Source organism: Nannospalax galili, unplaced genomic scaffold (assembly GCF_000622305.1).
Source record: "Nannospalax galili isolate Female #2095 unplaced genomic scaffold, S.galili_v1.0 scaffold274, whole genome shotgun sequence".
In the NCBI taxonomy this organism is placed as follows: Eukaryota; Metazoa; Chordata; class Mammalia; order Rodentia; family Spalacidae; genus Nannospalax; species Nannospalax galili.
The window spans coordinates 1450598-1470472 of NW_008335435.1; the positions used below are offsets into that span (position 1 = coordinate 1450598).

The window sequence follows — 19875 nt, forward strand, 5'->3', positions numbered from 1 at the left end:
TTTAGATGGTTATCACTTGGGCTTTAAGTTGCAGGTCACAGGGACATTGGCAGGTCCTGGGGAAAGACTATCAGGAAGTAGGCAAAGGACCCAGTGACCCAGGCTACTTACCAACTATCATGTAAGTATGCTAAGTTCTAATAACTTGTGAGGTTTCACTTGTATAGACCATAGAATTTATGGCTCTGTGTGGGCAATGTGGAACCGCCCGGAACACTATGCAGCAAGTTGTGCCAAATACCAGAGCAGGATGTGCCAGAAGGAAGCATCTTGGATATTGGCGGTGTTGGAAGAGACCTGTGAAGTACGGAGGGGCCGAGTGTCCTGGGAGTGTTAGGGTCCAACCCACTGACTACTTCAGCTGGTTATTTGGCTATTTCCTCCCCTGGGACTATGCATCTGTCTTGCTGAGTGGAAAGGAAGTAGCTGCCTGGAATGTTCACCTTCTCATTATTAATCAGAGGGAGTTGTTCCTTCCTTCTCTCGGAAGCCCAACCTTATCTGGAGGGACCTCTGTCCCCAAGAGCTGTAAAACAGGCTTTTTTCCCTAAGCTAACGACACACAATAGTGTCACATTATGTATAATGATTTTGTAATGTGAACTAATGCCACCAGGGACCTCACAGAAAGTACCACTTTCATTAAACTTATCCAGTAACAGGGACTGAATACCAATTTGGAGATGACAGAAATTTGCAAGGTGCATGTGTTTGAGACAGTTCCTAGAGCTTCCCCCTGCCAAGTTCCATGGGGCAGAAATCCATGCACCGAGTGACTGTGCAATCCCGGTGTGGTAGCAGGTGGGGAGAATGTACCCTGCCCCTGCCCCACCATCTTGCCCTGTACCCTCCAAACTTGCCGATGCCGGCCTTCTGGCCTCTTTGTTTCCATGGAGCTCCCATCTCCAAGAGAGTTCTTCAGACCCTGACATGGCAGAGAGGACACTGAGGCATCACTAAGAATTAATGAGACTCCAATTACATTTATTTGCTTCGAGGAACTGACCCCCCATATAGCATAGCTCTACCTTCTCAGTGCTCCTTTAGAAGAAGCTGCTAATTATGAGAAAGTCGATGCCTATGTTGCCTCCCTGAAACCTGTCCAAGCTACCAGCACCCAGAGATGAGAGTGAGGACAGCACTCATCGGAAGCCCCCATGCCATTTTCCTGCCTCCCTAATCTTAATTGAATCCATCTCCCAGGCTCTCTTGACAGTGAATGATTGCTCAAATCGGGGAGGCCAGGCTGGACACAACTCCTAGAAGAAGAAGAAGAAGAAGAAAAAAAACTTCCTTAATCATTAATTTGTCCATTCTGTCCCATTTGGCCCCATTCTTCACTGTCCTGAAGTCACCCTCCTCAGTAATCACTCTGGGAGTGTTCTTCCCAATACACTGCATGGCCTGAAAGCAATTTGTTAGAGCAGCTCCCCTTCTTCCTCTCTTGGGCGTGCTCCCTCCCCTGTCTATGAAGTCCAGTGTGGCTCTAATTAAGTCCAGCGAGATCTCTGGTACCATTTGCTTGACACACTGGTGAACAGGTTTCCAGCATTTTCTCCCAGAGCTAGAACTACCAAATTGGTCTTAGGTAAATCATCAGAAAGAAGGCAATAACTATGGGCTGTGCCTGGATCTTGTTTTGAAGGGACCCGTGAGCTCCTTTCGGGAGCTGCTCCTTCTCCAAAGTGTCCAGAGCTCTCAGGCTCTAAGTGCTTCTGATTGCTGTCTTTCTTAAAGTTGGGCCAATGGACAGTGAGCAATCGGTGTGGGATCAATAGAGCCAGCCGAGAGAGTCTGCCACCCGCAGCCATTAGCACTGGCTTGGAATTGCAATAGGATGGGGATGGGCCCTTGCTTCGACTCTTGCCTCCAACATGCTCTCTAGACAGAGCAAAGTCTTCAAAGCACAGCCATGTTGCGTCATCCCTCTGCTCAAACCCTCTTAGGCTTCCCATCTTACTCAGAGTGCAATCCATCCTGAGGCCTATGAGGCTTTGTGGAACACCCTCGTTACCTCTCCGGTCTCATCTCATGTTATTCTTTCTTGCTCATTCCCCTCCGACCACCCCAGTTTCCCTGGCGGTCCTTAAAGATGTCACTCTTGTTCTGCCTTTAGCCCTTAATCTGGCTATCCTTCAGCAGTCTTACCTGACAGCTCGACTGCTCCCTTTGTTTCACTTGAGCCTCTCAGTAACTGTCATCTTCTCTGGGCTGGAGAGGTGGCTCAGCAGTTAAGAGCATTTACTGCTCTTGCAGAGGGTCTGCCTGGGTATGGTTCCCAGCACCCTCATGGGAGCTCACAACCACTTGTAACTCAAGGTGTAGGGCATTTGATGCCCTCTTTTGGCTTCCATGGATACTGCATGCACATGATGCACATACATACAAGCAGGAAAACATACATTAAATAAATTATTAAATAAATAGATAAATGCCACCTTGTTAGGATTCACCCTGAACAGCCTGTCTAAGGAAGCACCCTCATCACTGCACTTAATTTTCCTGTTAGCTCTTGTTATCTGGTCTAATGTTTTCATATTTTCTGTTCCCCTTGCTATTAGACTGTAAAATCCATAGAAAGCTGTCTCTGCCACATAGTGAATGCACACTGAATATTTGCTTAATGATGGGGCTGGTGAGATGGCTTAGCACATAAAGGCCCTTGCCTCCAACCCTGATAACCTGAGTTCAATCCCCAAACCTCCATGGTAGAAGGAGAGAACCAACTCCTGGAAGTGCCTACACACATATACACACATATAAAATAAATAAATGGCCTTTAATCCCAGCATTCAGGAGGCAGAGGCATGTAAATCTCTGTGAGTTTGAGGGCATCTGATCTACATAGTGAGTTCTAGACCAGCTGGAGCTACAGAGAGACTGTGTCTCAAAAAAAAAAAATGAGTAAAATAATTTTTAGAAACCCGAAATTTGTTTGATGAGTGACTGTTATACTAATGACAGGATTCATTGAGAGTCTGTTAATGATGTGGAACTCTCTTGAAATGCTTTGTATTGTTCTCTTTGGGGGAGGTGGTTGCTGCGAATTAAACCTACAGCCTCACACATGTTAGGTAAGCCCTGTACCACTGAGTTAATTCCCAGGGCTTATGCTGATCTCAGACTTCCAAACAATAGTAACAATAACAAGAATCAAAGATGAGAGGAGCCCTAAAAGGATTCTGAGTCAGTAAGAACTGGCAGCATGTCATGGACGGGACACGGCGTTGTCACCTGGACTCCAGTCCAATGGCATCTTCCACCGGCCAGCATGCCACTCTGGTGGAGGCCCCCTCTTAACCCTAGGGGAACCATGGTTCACAGGTGGATTTATTGCAGCCTTGTGAGTTGTTCCCTGGCTTTCGAGGCCAGCTCTCCCGAGACTCCTGTGTGGGAATGCCAGCTGGTAAAACAAACAAAGTCCACTGTTCTTCTCTCCTGCCTGGCCATAAATCGGCCTCAGCCTGCTCACGGGGCCAGAGTCAAGTCTGATTTATGCAGTTTGTGAGATTTACGGCATAGTCATTTAACATAAAAAACAAGCCCTCTCAAACATGAGTTCTTACACATAAATTTCAGAGCTAGCAAATGTTTAGAAACTTATGTTTTGTTTTGGTGACATTGAACATGCCCACCTCAACTTAGAGTTCATGGAAAGTGGGAGCCTTTTCCTCTAAAAGTCCACAGCAAGGGTCTATGCCTTTGAATATAATGTATAGCGTGGGTTGTGCCCAGCAGGAACTGAGTTGATTTGTTGAAGCTGGAGTCTGAGCTCAGAGTGGCAAAGGGCATGTGCAGTTTGACCCCGAGATCCTTCAGCGGAGAAGGTGCAGATTTTACCTGGAAACAGTTGACATCATCAGAGGACAGCACATCTCCATCTTTGCCCTGGTAAAGTTGGTGGGTGGGTGGGGGTGCGTTGCCAGAAAGATCCTGGCTGGAGAGTAAGGAGAGGCAGTTTTGAATGAGTCCACCCTCTTCAGGTCTCCGTTTCCCCAGCTATGAAATGAAGGACTGGATCACAGTTGCAAGTCTTTCAAATTCTAGTTTGGGATTCTGTGTTCTGGAAGGGAAGACAGCTCCTCTTTGTATTTTCACAGGGTTTGGTGCCAGGAGCAGGGCCCATGTGTTGTTTGAATAGAATTTGATTTTAAAATTATTTATTATCATTATTTGTGCGCCTGTATGTATGTATGTATGTATGATGTAGGGGGATCGCGCATGCCATGGTACGTTTAGAGGTCAGAGAACAACTTTTGTGTATTTGGTTATTTCCTTCCATCTTTATAGGGGTTCTGGGGATTGAACTCAGGTCATCAGACTTGTAGGACATGTGCCTTTACCTGCTGAGTCATCTTGCCAGCTCGGATTTTGATTTTTTTTACTCTAAATCTTTGGAATAACAGTGGAGGGTATCCTTTAAATTTGGAAAGTTCCTCTGTATCTCTATCATCTATCTATCTATCTATCTATCTATCTATCTATCTAATCTATCTATCTATCATCATCTATCATCTATCTATCTATCTATCTCTCTATCTATCTATCTCTCTATCTATCATCATCATCATCTATCATCTATCTATCTATCTATCTATCTATCTATCTATCTATCTATCATCTTCTATCTATCATCTATTATTCATCTATCCACATATCATCTATCTATCATCTCTCTAGCTGTCTGGTGCTCACGTGCACATGTATATGTGCAATTGTGTGTGGGAAGGTGGAGGACAGATGTCTTCCTCAAATGCTCTACTACTTTGTTTTTTGAGACAAGGTCTCTCACTGAATCTGGAATTCCCAGCTGTAACTAGATTGTCTGTCCTGGGAGCTCCCTGGAACTGTCTGTCTCTGGCTCCCTGTGTCAGAGTCACAGACTCAGGTCACTGCACCCAGCTTTATATATGGGTCCTGAGGGTTCAAACTAAGGTCCTTACGTGCCATACTTCACAGCAATCACTTCACCCATTGAACCATCTCCCAGTCCCTGGAAAGTCTCAGGGACTCATGTTAATAAGAACCGCTCCTTTTGGGATTTGCCTTATGTATCCTATTTGAGAAATACTGCTTGATTTCACCTTCAGGAGGTTTGACCTAAAAAGTAAGTCTAAGCAAGGCTTCTTTTGCCCAAAGTTGGTAGAGTCTTTGTGATATTTGTCTCTTTTTAAAATTTACTTCTTCAAGGTCAATGACTGTCACTTTAAAATCAGTGTGTGTGGGGGTGAATTTCACGGCACTCAAAGGATGATCAGTCTTACCGTATGCCATGTGCATGTTTGTATGGAATATACATATATATAGTCCCGTTTAGGTGACAGTTTTAAGATCCTTCTGAGCAGTGATATAAAGCTCACAGTTCTAATGTGTGATCATTTCTCCTTTCATTATAATGCAGAATTTCTCCATGCAAAATCAGGCCAAGATAGAAGCTAAAACCCAGGGGCAAAATTCATTCATTATGCATGTACATTACTTCCCCCAAATATTGATAACACTTTTCATAATAATTATTTTACATATATTAGCTCTTGCTGCTGTATTAGCATTTAAGATACCTTTATTAATCTTGAATATTTTGCTGAATAATAAATAAGATCTCAGAGGCTTGAGTTAAAAGCTGCTCTTAGCTAGAATGCTGTAAATCAGTTGTTTTATGAATAAAATTGGCTTCCATATTTTTTCCTCAGGATTGCTTATTTAAATAATTTTCCTGTTTACTAAATGTGTATTTTTTTCTTCCTTTTTTTTAAAAAAAGCTAGAGAAAAGGGCTCCTGCTGTCACCCTCTCTGATGCCTCCCCTGCAAAGAAAAATGGGAACAGAAGCCTCTAGAGTTAGATGTGCAAGCATAGGCGCTCTGTGTTATTTATCAGGCAATAGATGATTCATCCTGGTGTTCATGCCAGTCAAAGGCTGTCTGCAACTAATGAACTCTGTGGCAAAGAAACACTCTTAGAAAATGTCACAGCTGAGGTGTGAGAGCCACCAACTTGGGTGGCAGTGCTGAGCTAGCCTGCTTCTTATCTTGTGGATCCACCCTGTGAACTGGCTCTCAATTTTTTCCTTCCTACAACCTCCTACACTGCAGCTCTCCTCATCCCCTCCCTCGCATCTCTGCCTGCTTAGAATGGGAGGTGGCAGTGGAAAGGCAATAATACTTACTGAGTACCTACTATGTCCCAGCCACATTTAAGGCTTCCTCTCTCACCCTCAAGGTAATAATCAGAAGGTAATTTTATGGAATACTTATTATTAGTAATAGTGCTGGGGTTTTTTTTTTGAAACAGGGTCTCTCTTTGTAGGCCTGGCTGGCCTAGAACTATATGCCTATGTGGACCAGGCTGGACTTGAAGTCATAGAAATCAGCCTGCCTTTGCTTCCTGAGTGCTAGGATTAAAGTTGTCTACCATCACCCCTGGCCTTTTTATTAGAGGATTTTGCTGTGTTGCCCAGGTTGGTCTGTAACTCAAGGGCTCAAGTGATAGTCCTGCCTCAGCCTCCAAAGTAGCTGGAGTGATATGCATGGGTCACCACACCCAGCTATTTGCAGAACACATTTTTATTAGTTTTGTGCAGTCAGCTTCCTGGTGTGGGATCTTATCACTGTACTATCATGTCGATGCTTAAAGGGCACTTTAGACTGTGGCTTAGGGATAAGCTGTAATGGTACCAATCACATTGACTGAAAGCTATGTAGTAGGCTTAATGCTCACCCTGTCTTTCTCCCTGAAATTAAGACTTAAAGAGGGTAAAGTCGCATGGAGTTGAGATTTAAACCCAGGCTCATCTAATTCCAAAGTCCTTGCAATGTTGCCTCAGAGAGGAGCATTCAGAGGGGTGACTAGGTGGTATTCAGAAAGGGATGAGGCTATAGCATCTGACCCTGCAAGTCCCTGAGCATCCCAGCCAGAGATCCACGTGCTCTGGTAGGTAAGATGTCCACAGGGAAAGGACATGACAGGTGGAAGGTCAAGCTTCAGCTTAGCTTCTCCCCTATGTAGCTTAGTAACTCCATCTTCTGATTGTGCCCATGAACAAGAAGAGTTATATCTTCTGGGTTTTTCATAATTTCATCCTTGCAGAGGCCGAGAGGTGGTCCACTAGTGCAAGCTCAGATTGACTGATGGATCTGCCTGGAGCTGAATAGACTCAGAGGCACCATCACTGTGTTTAGTAACTCTCTTCATTCAAAAGCCTGATGGAAGCAGTTTCAGGGAGGGCTGATTTATTTTGGCTCACTGTTTCAGAGACACTTTCCAAAATATCAGCGAAGGTGTGGAGAGGTGGCCCTGTGGCAGCAGGAGTGTGTAGCAGCCTCTTCACATGGCAGCTGGATCAGGAAAGAGCTAGACCAGAAGCAGAGATAGGCATTGTCTTTAGTAGCATATAAGCATTAGCTAGGCTTCACATTCCAAAGGTTCCACAACTTCCCAAGACAGCTCTACTAGCTGGGGACCAAGTGTTCTGCACATGAGCCTATGGGGACCATTCCAATCAAAACAGTTACCATGGACTGGTGAGCTTTTCATTACTGTAATGAAATGCCCCAAACAGGTAACTTATGAAGAAAAGAGGTTAACTTAGCTCACAGTTCTGGAGTTCAAAGTCCAAATGACATAGCACAGCTCATGGTTCGGGAGGGTGGCCCCCTGATGCAGCTACCACTCCATGGTGGAAGGCAGTGGCAGTTAGACTTTCAGGAGCAAGATCATACCCTGAATCCAGAATCAAAGATCTGGCAGGGGCTAGGTCTGCTCTTTCTTAGGACAGGACCTTAATGGTCCCATTAGAGCTAACTCCTGAGACCTTACACCCCATGGCCTAAGGGCCTTCCACCAGGGCTCATGTCTTAAAGACTCCTCCTTTCCCAATAATACCACACTGGGGACCCAGCCTCCAGTCACAGTGGACCTTGAGCGACACTTGCACCACACCTAGCTACTGGCACGAGAACCTATGTAGTGGCAAGCATCTTGGGGTTTTGCTTCCCCTGGGTCAGACTATGTCATTGTTCTGTGGCTGCTTGCAAAGAATTTCACGCTGGGGACTTGCTGTGGGTCTCCCATTCTGAAGGGAAGAACGCACCAGTGCAGATGTGAGTTTTCCAAGCCATGTGGCCCAAAAAAGAAGATAGCAGAACTTGACTGTTTAGAAGCCTTGAGCTGCTTCTCTAGAAAGCAGACCCCTCTGATAGGGAAAACAAGGCCAGCCCACCTTCCTCATAGCACAGAGGAAGAACAGTTGACCTTGCTGACATGATCTTAGTCATTGTCTGCTTTGCCTGCGTGTTGTCTACTGGATGTGAAGTTCATGGAGCAGGAACTTGGTCTGCCCTATTTACTGCATCTACCATCCAGTAAGTGTTTGTTGAGTGAATGAATGAGTGTATAAGTGAATGGCTCTGCTGCTCCCCTTCGAGAAAGTCTTATTGCTCACCCCAGCCTCATTCTTCCCAAACTCCATCTTTTGGCTCTGACCACTGTCAGAGGTTCTGGCTTTTATTTCTCAATCCGTCTAGTGTCTTCCAGTTTTGCTATTTAATCATGATCCACATGCCTTCCTTGGGAGTGGTCCAGAGCCCAGAAACATATTCCTGAAGTAATTTATATTCCTAAATATGGCCTCCTTGGCTCCCACAGCTAGGGGCAGCCTGGCTTACTCAGGTTTTACATATGCATATTATTATGTAAATGTGCTTGAATTGAATCTAATTTCCTTAAAAACATTTTCCAGTGGAAAATGGATCTTGCAGGAGAGACCTAGCCAGGCAGCACCTGACGAAGCTGTGCTGACTATACAAAACAGGCAGGAGGAATTTCAGCTAGCTACTTTCTGAGCTGACGATGGCAACAAGACCTAGAATTCATTGAACACCTGCTGGATGCCAGATACTAATCAAACCATGTAAAATTTTTCCCTATTTAAGCACCCCATTACCTCTGAATCCTTACAGTGATGCCTCCAGGTTACAGATTCAATAAACTGACCGAGGCAGGGTGAAGCAGGGAGAAAATTTGGCACATGAGCTGAGGTTACCCAGCTTGCTGCAGTGCTGGCATGTTTAGTTTCAGTTGAGGATGACCCCAGAGTCCTCCCATCCCAGGCATGAGACCCTCACCATTGAGCAATCTTCAAAGATATTCTAGAGGGAACTGTGAAGTGGAGCCAGGGGATGAAGGACGTACACATGTCTAAGGCACTTCATGCCTTTGTTCCATGAGTCCAACTGGTTCAGTGCCTTTCTCAGGAAGAATGAGAGGAGAGCAGACATCTCTAGATAACAAATGGTATGAAATAAATCAGCTACATCCTAGTTTCAACACAACACATAGTCATAGATACACTTGGCTTTCTAACTAAACAGGAATTCCATCCACCCCAACAGAGCATGCTGCTCCCCCTTGGAGCCCTAGAGGGGAGATTTGGGTAGATTTAGTTTGTTTCTTGAAAAGGACATTGGGAAACGCCACCCCCACAACACAGCTATACACACATACATCCTATAGACTTTTTCTCCACATGACTAATCAAGTCTCCTGCGACATCCCTTTAGTGTGATGGGGGACACAGGAATAGAGCTTGCAGCTCCTGCCGACCCTAAACATTTAGTTACATTAATCACAGAGTGCTTTGGGGCTCTGAGCATCCAGAATGAAAGACACTTTCTTGGGGAGACATTGATCAAACAGTCTACAGGTATCTGCTCATCGAAGGACATTAATCATCTCTGCATTATCTCGCCCACCAGTAGAATATGTAAATGTGATTCCTGTCAGCGATAAGGGGAAGTGAAATTATTCTTGGAGATTGGTCCATCTGGAGCTGTTGATACAATCTTACCTAAGACAATAGGTTGTAAAGATAAATTTTTTAGCATTACTAATCCACCGTCGCCAATACCATGAAGAAAGGAGAAATTTAAAACAAACTAAAGATGTACCTTCAGCTCAAGAGAAGGAAACAAGTCCCAGTTTTGCTTTAATTCCTGAAATGCTACATTTGGCAACCAAGCAGGAAGGATGCTTTCCACATAATTAAGGAGGACATTTTTGGAAGGGTCTTGGTATGAATTTGGAGAATGTTCTGGAAGGGTTCACATCCGGCCACACACAAGACAAAGGCCTGCACACAGAATAGGGATATATAGTACTTCTGTACACCTAAAGCCCACGAATCTTATCAATCCTAAGAGGAATCTTTCTAGAAACTTCTGTACCATCAGCTGCCTCTTATAAAGTTGACAACATGTGCCCAGTATAGAAAGAAACAGGAGGAAATGGACTCTGTGTAAGAAGGAGACACAGGTTCTAATCCCAGCTTTGCAATTTGGGGCAGATCGTCACCCAGCTCTGGCTCATTTTGTACATCTGTAGAATGAGATGGGTTTGGTAAGGCAATCTCTGCTCCCTGATGGGCCTTCCTGCAAGCTCCATCATGTCTATCAGGCAGAGAAAGTTCACAGGGGCAGCAGATGATCTTAGATGCTGACCTTACAAAAGTCTCCTGATTCATCCTTTTGTGTTTTCTGTGTCCAGGGACTAGGGGCTGTGTGTGTGTGTTGGTAATCTGAGATGTCCTATTAAGAAAGGGGACCCTGGAGAGAGAACACATGTGGGTGAATAAAGACTGCTTTTTAAAGGAATCCATATTACTCAGGAGTCTCTGGAAACAGAAGTTCTCTGCTGCTGTTTGGGTGTACAATATCCCCCATGGAATGGGATCAGGTGTTTGAACCCTTGGTATTCACTTGGCAGTGTTGTTTTGGGAGATTTGTAGTACCTTTAGAAGTTGGAGACTAACTGGAGAAAGTGGGTTTTAGGGGGAAGTACTTAAGGGTGGTAGCCTGGTCTCACTCCTGGCCCGAGCTCCCTGTCTCCTGATCCACCTGGATATAAGCAAGCTGCCTCTTGCCCCCACAGCCACTGTCAATGCTGCCATTCCTTCCCGAATGTGAAGCAGGGAACCAAGGTGAACCCTTCCTCCCTTAAAGCACTTCTGTCAGGTGTTTTGTTGCAGCCAAGAGAAAAGTAACTAACATGTGCATTCACCCTGGAGCCCTATCCCCTTAAAAACTCTGAAAATACATTTCCCCTGGAGATGACTGGAGGTCAATGACAAGGGTGATTTTTCTCGGGCTTCCCACACTCGAGAAGACCCCCACCCCCTGACTCCTTTCAGGTTGATAAGGGAAATGAAAAGTTTCCAGTTTGCAGCCTTAGGTAGGAAATGGAGAAGAAGGGCTTGACGGTTTGAGGCTGGTCTTTCAAGTAGATGAATGCTGGGAGATTGAAGCAGGCTATTAGGGAAATGAGGAGGATTCCTTCCGAGACCTTTAAGGAGAAGACTGAGCATGAGTCCCTTAGGAAGAAGGGACAAGGTAATTTCCTCCCATGATGTCAGCTTCCAAAGGTCACAGATGTTTCTTCCCCCACATCCTTAGCTTTCTTGAAATAATCCATTATGAATCTGACACGTACAAATGAGCCGAAGTGTCCCTTGGACTTCTTGGGGTAATGAGTGCCTCGGCTTTGCTGCATCCCTGGTGAAGGTTAAATGGTGCCCCTTAAGTGGCTTGGGCTGCTGACTTTCGTATTTTGGGATACTGGTGACCATCTTTCCCATACGGCCCCTTCATTTTCTAGAATGAGCAGTCTTCATTTTTAAATGTTCTCATATAAAATTATTCTAATACTTATTAACTTAAACTGCAATTTTGGTGTGCTGCTGTGCATCTTCAAAGCAGAATCACTATATGCAGTTTTAGTTTGTTTTCCTACATATTTCAGTAACAGTTATGCCACTGAATGGTTTTTAAAATGATTACTTTGACTGCCTATGAGCATACTTTGTTACACGGATAAAGGGTAGCATCTTTGTGTGTGTTCTGGTTAGCTTTCTATTGCTGTGATGAAAACACTGACCAAAACTAACTTGGGGTGGGAAAGGGTTTATTTGGCTTACAGCACAGTCCATCAGCAAGGGAAGCCAAGGCAGGAACTCAGGGCTGGAACCTGGAGCACAGACCCTGGAGGAATGCTGCTTACTGGCTTGCTCCTCTGGCCAGTGCTCAGTCTGCTTTCCTATACAGTACAGGACAATGTGCCCAGGGGTGGCACCCCGCCCCCGACATCACTCAACCATCTAGGAAATGCCTCACAGACATGACCACGGGCCAATCCAATGGAAGCAATTCCCCAGCTGAGGCTCCCTCTTCCCAGGTGTGTCAGGTGACAACTAAAGCTATCCAGCACAGCATGTGTGTGCATGTGTGTGGGTGTGTATGTAATGTGAGTGTGAGTACATGTATGTGCACATGTGCCTAAAGGTTGGAGGTTGACATGGGATGTCTTCCTTAATCATGCGTCCCACTTTATTTACTGAGGCAGGGTCTCTTGCTGAAGCCAGAGCCTTCAAACTCAGTTCATCTAGCTAGCCAGCTTGCTCTGGGGATTTCCTGTCTTGTAAAGCTTTCACATGGGTTCTGGAGATCTGAACTCCAATCTTCAATGTTTGTGTGAGCCATCTTCCCCAGCCCAATAGAGGGCAACTTTGGTAACTATTCCTCTATTGTGAGAACAGTTATCCATTTTAATCTTTACCAGCAAGATTATTTGGTGGGAGACCTGTGGTGCTACAAGGACAGGGATATGCTCTGTAGCCTCTCATTTGATCACACCCCCAAGTTGTTGCTGAAAAACACTCAGCTGAATTTCTTACAGGCATGTCTTGAAAATGGGATTTTGTTCAGGAAACTCTACGTTAAAAAGTTCAATGGGGGCTAGAAAGATGGCTCAGCAAATAAGAGCACTGGCTGCTTTTGCAGAGGACCTGGGGTGGGTTGCCAGCACCTAGGCGAAGGCTCACAACTATCCATAACTCCAGTTCTGTGGATATGGCACCCTCTTCTGGCCTCCTCAGACACTGCATGCATGTTGTGCACATATATACAGGCAGGCAAAACACTCATACATGTAAAGTACAAATAACTAACTAGCTAAATAAATAAAATAAAAAATTTTAAAAGTTAAATGGTGCTCAGTGGAATGCAGATCTTAATGCTCTTGGTCAGCTAGGGAGCCCTGGGATTAAGAGAGGGATGGCAGTGCTCAGCAGCTCCTGCATTGGTGACCACAGAATCCCTTTTCTCAGCACCTCAGTGACAAGAATCCACAGGGCACATGTTGGGAGGACAAGAAGTGGAAGGCTGTGTGCTTGGGATATGCCGGTTTCACTCAGTGTAATGTTCAAGAAAGAATTGATCACGTTAATCCTGCATGTTACTTATGAGTCTAACAATGCATGATAACGTGATATTTAACTATTAGAGATCCTTTGTGGGAAAAGGGGGCTCTTATTTTCTCAGTTTGGATTAAGTATCATTCTTGAAGGTGATTTCCCAACGTGTGGAATATGTAAAAATCTCAGTAAGTGGCAATTATTTTTTCAGAAATATTTCCTAAGTAAATGACTATTAAACGACACCAACACTTACAATTCCAATATTACTATAGAGTTGACTTAAGATTTCATTTTATTTACGTGTATGACTGTGTGTCTGTGTGAGTGCATGCCATGTGAGCTGCAGGTGCCCATAGAGGCCAGAAAAGGGAATCAGATCCCTTGGAGCTGGAGTTACACGTGGTTGTGAGCTGCTCAATATGGGTGCTGGGAATGGAACATAGAACTTTTGGAACAGCAGGAATTATTTAACCACTGAGTCATCTCCCAGTCAGATATTTAATACGTTTAATAATGGACCTGAAGGAGCATTAATGATGGGATCAGAGGCTCCAGCAGAGTGTTGGTGTGGTTGGACCTACCAGTGGCTAGATGTCAGTACTGATGTTTGATGATTGAGATAAATGTTGAGAAAAGATTCCACAACAGGGAACTGCCTCTCCCCAACTTCCAAACATCCAAACAGCAGCAACAAAAAGCCAAGATTATCTATAATGAACACATTTTCTTGTACAATAGAAAAGCTTAGTATTACAATGAAAGTAATGAAGGATGGAGTTTAATGATCAAAACTGTCCCCTTTAAAAATGGAAATATGAAGAAATATTCTTCAAGCATCTATTGGATTTATTTCCAATATTGATAACACATTGGAAAGTTTCCAGGGGAGAGTGTGACAGAAATACAGCCTAACAGAAGCCATCCATGGTGGAAATCACTGCACCAACGTGTAGATGAAAGTGTTGGGATTCTCAGACAAAAATAAGCTTTAACCAAGATACCCACAGATGTGTCTCCCCGACCTATCCCCCTTTCCTTTTCTGTTCCTGATGACTTTCGTAGTGCATCTGCTGCAGGCTGAATGCTTGTGTCTCCTCCAAGGCCCTGTGTTGGCAAGGTCCCAGGAGGTGTACGTTTGGGAGGCGATTTGGTCGTGAGGGAAAGGTCTTCATAAATGGAATTAGAGACCTGGTAAAAGAGGCCCTGAGAGTTCCCTCCCTCCTTCAGCCACATGAAAGAAGGGTTCGCCCTTGAGCCAGGAAGCAAGCCTTGGGTGCGCTTGAATGTCCAGCCTCCTGATTTGTGAGCAATTATTGACTCCAGCCTACGGTATGCTGTTCTAGTAGCCTGAACAAAGACAACAAACTCCCATTGGGACTGCCTTAGATTTCATCTGCTTGTCTCCTGAGTATCCGTCCATTTGTCCCAACTCCCACCTTTTAATATGGCAGAGAACTTTGCTCTGGAAAGTAGGAATGTCACCTATGGAGTCCCTGAGCACAAAATACTGCCTCTGCCTCTGGCCGACCATAAAAACACACGAGTTTCCCATTCACATTTGGGAGTTTGTCTGTAAACTATCAACAGACAACCCAAGATCTTCAGATATTTGAGAAGTTTTCAATATAAAAGCAACACACACACACACACACACACACACACTTATATGTATATATACAGCAAAACATAAACAGCAATGACACTCCCCCTGAGAAGGGTCAGGAAACAAAGACAAAGCGGGACCAAGAGAAAAATTTAAAAATACTCTGTCACTTTCAGACTGATAAGAGAATATACCATCCCTATGAAAAAGAGTGTAAAAATCAGTAAGTGGTGTGTGATAATGAAAGGACCTACTCCAGAAGGTTAAGCAGCAACCATGAGGCCTATTGGGAAGAAATAATTTGTGCTCTTTACTGAATTTTTATGAATTTCATACAATAAATTTTGATCAAATTTCGATCCCCTCCTCCATCTGCACCACCCCTACATCCCACCCAATTTCATGTAGAATATCATCGTGTGTGTGTGCATGTGTGTGTGTGTGTGTGTGTGTGTGTGTGTGTCTGTATGGGGGAGCGTGTGTGTGTGTGTATGTGTGTGTGCGCGCACATGCACATATGCCTATAGAGTCAAACTTGTGTCCCCAGATCTGTTTCTTTAAAGAGGCCAAATCCACGTGTCCTTTATAAGAAAGCTTAAGAGAATCCACACAGTAAACAGAGACAAAGAAAGCATCAAAGAAAAAATGCAAGACAACTACCCAGTAAACTTCAAATTAAAGCACCCACTCAACTTGTTCTTGCATGCAAGAAATGAAAAAAAAGTTGACTGTAGGCTCAAGATGGTGAAACTTCAGAATGGTAAAGAGATAATCCCAAAAGCTATGAGAGAGAGAAAAAAAAGTCTCTCTTGAAATCTGGAAATAAGAATCACATGAGGTTTCTCATGAGCAGCAGTGGAAGTTAGAAAGCAAAGTCTGAGAAAAGAGTCTTGTAATCTAAGAATTCTCTATCTAGTAAATTCTTTGTATTAAAGAGATGAAAAACCGAGAAATAATTAGCTCCCAGTAAGCTACGGAAAGATTTTTTTTGGCAAATTAGACTTCTATCCATCAACTTGGGCTTCTCTGGTAAAACATCAGACTGGATGAGCACTAGGGGACAGGGGTCTGGGGAGGATTCTGGTGAGAGCTCTTCCTGGTTGTAGATGGCATCTCCTACTGTGTCCCTCCAGCAAGGTGGCTGGAGAGTTCAGGTGTCTTCCTCTTCCTTTAAGGACATCTGGCCTATCTGATTAGGGCTTCTCTTAGGACCTTTGTCACCCTTTCATAGGCTCCATCTCCAAATGCAGTCATAGTGGGGGTTAGGGCTTCAATATATGAATTTAGAGGGACACACTCACCCCATAACAAAATATCAACCAGAAAGCAGATGATAAAGGAAACAAGAAACCAGAGAGAGGCAAAGGGGGCCCCAAGAACAGCACCATAGTTGGAATGGGTTGAGAAGTCTCCTAGAAAGACATGTGTTTGCAACCAAGAACTTGTATTGAGAGGCTGTTGGGATACAGTGTGGGGGAAGGGGCAGGAGGACTGAGTTTTAGTTCTGCCCCAGCACTTTACAGCTGAGCATCTTCTCTGAGCCTCAGTGATTTCTTCTGTAAAATGGACACAGTGGGAAGGCTAAACTCAGGGAGCTATTCTTAGGCTGACATGAGATGGCAGCCATAAATCACTCAATACCCATTCTGGTTGGAAGTATTTGTTGTATGTTTAAGACTACTAATTGAAAGAATGTGCTAGAATAGCAGCTGTCCAGCCAGGCTTTTCAGCACTTGGATCTCTAGGAAGAGAAGGAAAAAGACAAGGAAACCAGCATTCCTTGGGAGACTCTAGACTTCCGGGGTCTTTTCTCATAGCATCATTGATGCCCCCATTTTACAGATGATGAGATGGAGCCTCAAGATTGAAAAATGACTTGTGCAGACAGGAGTTGGTGGACGCAAGCGGGCATAGGCCCTGATTCTCAATGCGAGGGTGTGGTGGTTCTACCCGAGCCCCTCCTCACCTCTGAGTCCCTGGTTTGCTTCAGTTCAGGCCTCAGGGCTAACTCAGGCCCTTCAGGCCAAGCCGAGGGCGGGAAGTTAGATCATCAACCATCTTGGAAGGGGCTAATTAGCTGACTGTGAAAACATTGTCTCTGACCACAGCAATCCCCCACCAGGAGAGAGGGGAAGTTAGTGTTTTTATTACAAACGAAATCATACAGGGTTGGAGGCTTAGGAGTGTTTAGTTTGGTTTGGGTTTTTAATGACCTGAGGTGGAACTTGGCATCTACTGCCCCAGCCCAGAAGAAAGGAAGTTTATTTTCAGGGTCAGATTAAGAAACTTTGGCTTTCTTGACTTTTATTTTTGTGGAAGAGGAAGAACTAGTTGCTCACTAACTCTGGGGATCGTTGTCTGTTGTTCAGGCTTTCTCTGGTTTCCTGAGCAGATGACAATGAATGATAGGTGGGTATTGAGGAGGGGGGCGGAGAGAGAGAGAGAGAGAGAGAGAGAGAGAGAGAGAGAGAGGTGAGGGGGGGGGGGGAGAGAGAGAGAGAGAGAGAGAGAGAGAGAGAGAGAGAGAGAGAGAGAGAGAGAGGAGAAGATTCAGCAGAAACAGTAGAGTCAAGGGGCAGCAGTGGAGGCCAATTACTGTGTGGCCTTGGCCATGTTTCTGAAACTCTCTGACCTAGTTTTCCCTAGGGGCACCTGTGACTTGTCTACAGGTTACATCTACCCAACACAGCTTTGTGGTTTAGGGCACGGACACCTTGGCTTTGAACCCTGGCCCCAGCCCTTCTATGCCCTAAGAGCCAGTAACCTGAGCCCCGTGTTTCTCTATCTGTGTCTTCAGAATGGCAGAACTAGATTGCTGTGAGGTAGTCATGGGACAAGAGGCTAAGCATCACTTAGTTTTCCTGTCAGCAGAGCCAGTATGGTCTTTCTACTTCCTGTAGGAGAGTGATGATGGTAAAGATGAGTTCAGGTCATAGTATGGAAATATCTGAATATTAAGCTAAGAAATTTAGATTCAAGGAGTCAACTTTTGAATTAGAGAGATCTAAGAGGCCATTTAAAAAATTTTAATTCATCAAGTATCAGACGGAAAGGCTTCAAGGTTTGCTGGTCTGTAACCAGGAAGATCGCCTTCAGAGGCACTTAGCAGACCATCAGTGGTGCAGTCTACTGCTGATGCCTAAAATCCTTCCCAAAGAACTTGGATGAGTGAGCCTTTCTCATCAACACACAAACACACTAATCCCACGTAGCCTATTCAACAATAGTATAATCAGACTGTCAGAAGGCTTGCAGTGTGCCGGATAGCTGAGCGCAGGACCCTGCTAGGTAGGTTCAGAGACAGCTGCTCTATGACCCAGGTGCAGATAGAGCCTGGAGCGCTTCTAAACCAGCTATAGTGTGGTTGGGGTAGGCAGCTGAAAAGCAAAAGGGATCACCTACCCTGCTTCCCAGGGACCAAATCTATGCCTCTTACAGTTCAGCGAAGACTTCTACAACTTGGAACCTGCTCAGTTAGGGTATAAATTCTTCATCCTTTTGACCACTCATAACCAAAAAAATGCTCCAAAACTTTGGTCAGTAGTGCCTTGAACCTCAGAGGCTGGCTAGTGGCCTGGTACCTTGGGTTCATCCATATCCCCATCCCAAGATATGTCTATTACATTCTTACAGCAGCCATCTGTTCAAATATGCTTCCAACCAGAAAGTTCTCTGGGCAATTTCTAAGGATACGCATGTTCACAAAACAAGATGGTTTCCCTACCACTCCCTACCTCTGCCTCAAGGAGCCAAGGAAGATGGAATGGGGTGACACAGAGCGTTTAAGGATTAGAGCTAAGAGTTGCGTCTCTGAGTGCATACAGCTTGTTCAACAGTGGGCTACCTTTGACTTAATGGCAAGAGCCAGTCTAATCTTTCAGGAAGCACAGATGGAAACTGCTTCCTCAACCAACTCTTGGAACACTGTCATTATGAACATTAGTACTACAGGGAAGCTGCTGAGGCAAAGGATGAATTGTTCCCTCCATCAACCATATGGTGATGATGGAAACCTAGTAAAAGAAGATTGCTTCCCAATAGGCTTTCCCTCAGAGGGTTGGTTGGTTAACTCAAGTGTCTTACCAGGATATGTACTGTGTGAGGGAAATGAGGGACTGGGTGAGGGATCCCAGTTCCTTGGCTCGCAGAACCTCCATCCATGCTGAATGTGCTGGCAAATCATCTTTTAAAAGTCGAATGCTGGCCAGATGTGCTGGTGCAGGCACTGAGGAGGCAGAGGTAGCTAGATCTCTCTGAATTCCAGGCCAGCCTGGTCTATATAGCAAGTTCTAAATTAGCTAGGGCTATATAGCGAGACCCTGACTTGAAAAACAAAACAATAGCAACAATAGCTAAATACTGAGTTCTCTGGTCACTCACCTTAGTGAGTGTGACAAAGGAGCTCTGGAGAGGGAGTTGGGATGTCACCGTCCAAGTAGGGGACACAGAGGTTCCAAGTGTTTCCACAGAGGCAGGGGATGGCGTTCAGATGGATAGACCGTTGAGACTCCACACTGGGAAGAGTGAAGTAATTGGGGATCCACAGCAGCCAGTACTCCTGTCCCTCCATGCTGGAGAACACTAACAACTGCCAAACCAGAGGTGTCATCAATGCTGAGTCCTTGCCAGGAGTCTGCATGTGCACACTCACTCTGAGGGAGCACCAAGAGCCAGCTATTCCATGGGAGAGGAAGGAAGCTGGAGGCCAGGTAAAAGTCATCACTTGCCCAAGGTTGTCAAGCAAGCAAGAGACAGGACCGGAACCTGAGCACGTCCTGTCTCACTTCAAATCCTGTGTCCTTAACCATCAAATGTGGACTCCTGCAACTCTTGGGACCTTGAACTCCATAGCCAGGTCAGCCCCCAGGCTCAGGGACCCTTTGGGAGGTAAAAAGCAGTTCTTCCTGACTCGGGGATCAGAGCCTCCCTCAACACATCCCTTCCCTCACCCTCACATCCGAATGTCTGGGGACAGGCAACAGGCACTTGGCAAGACAGTGATCCTGTGGCCCAGACAGCTGGAGCCGG

General features: G+C 45.0%; 1 long non-coding RNA gene across 1 annotated transcript; it reads right to left on the reverse strand.

Annotated features, from left to right (window-relative positions):
• Positions 1-4666: 4666 nt before the first annotated feature.
• On the reverse strand, positions 4667-19756 carry LOC115069808. The gene is made up of 3 exons (XR_003849036.1): positions 19228-19756; positions 9124-9278; positions 4667-7351 (listed from the first exon to the last, which is right to left on the reverse strand). It is a non-coding gene; the product is annotated as an uncharacterized LOC115069808 (long non-coding RNA).
• Between the last annotated feature and the right edge of the window lie 119 nt (positions 19757-19875).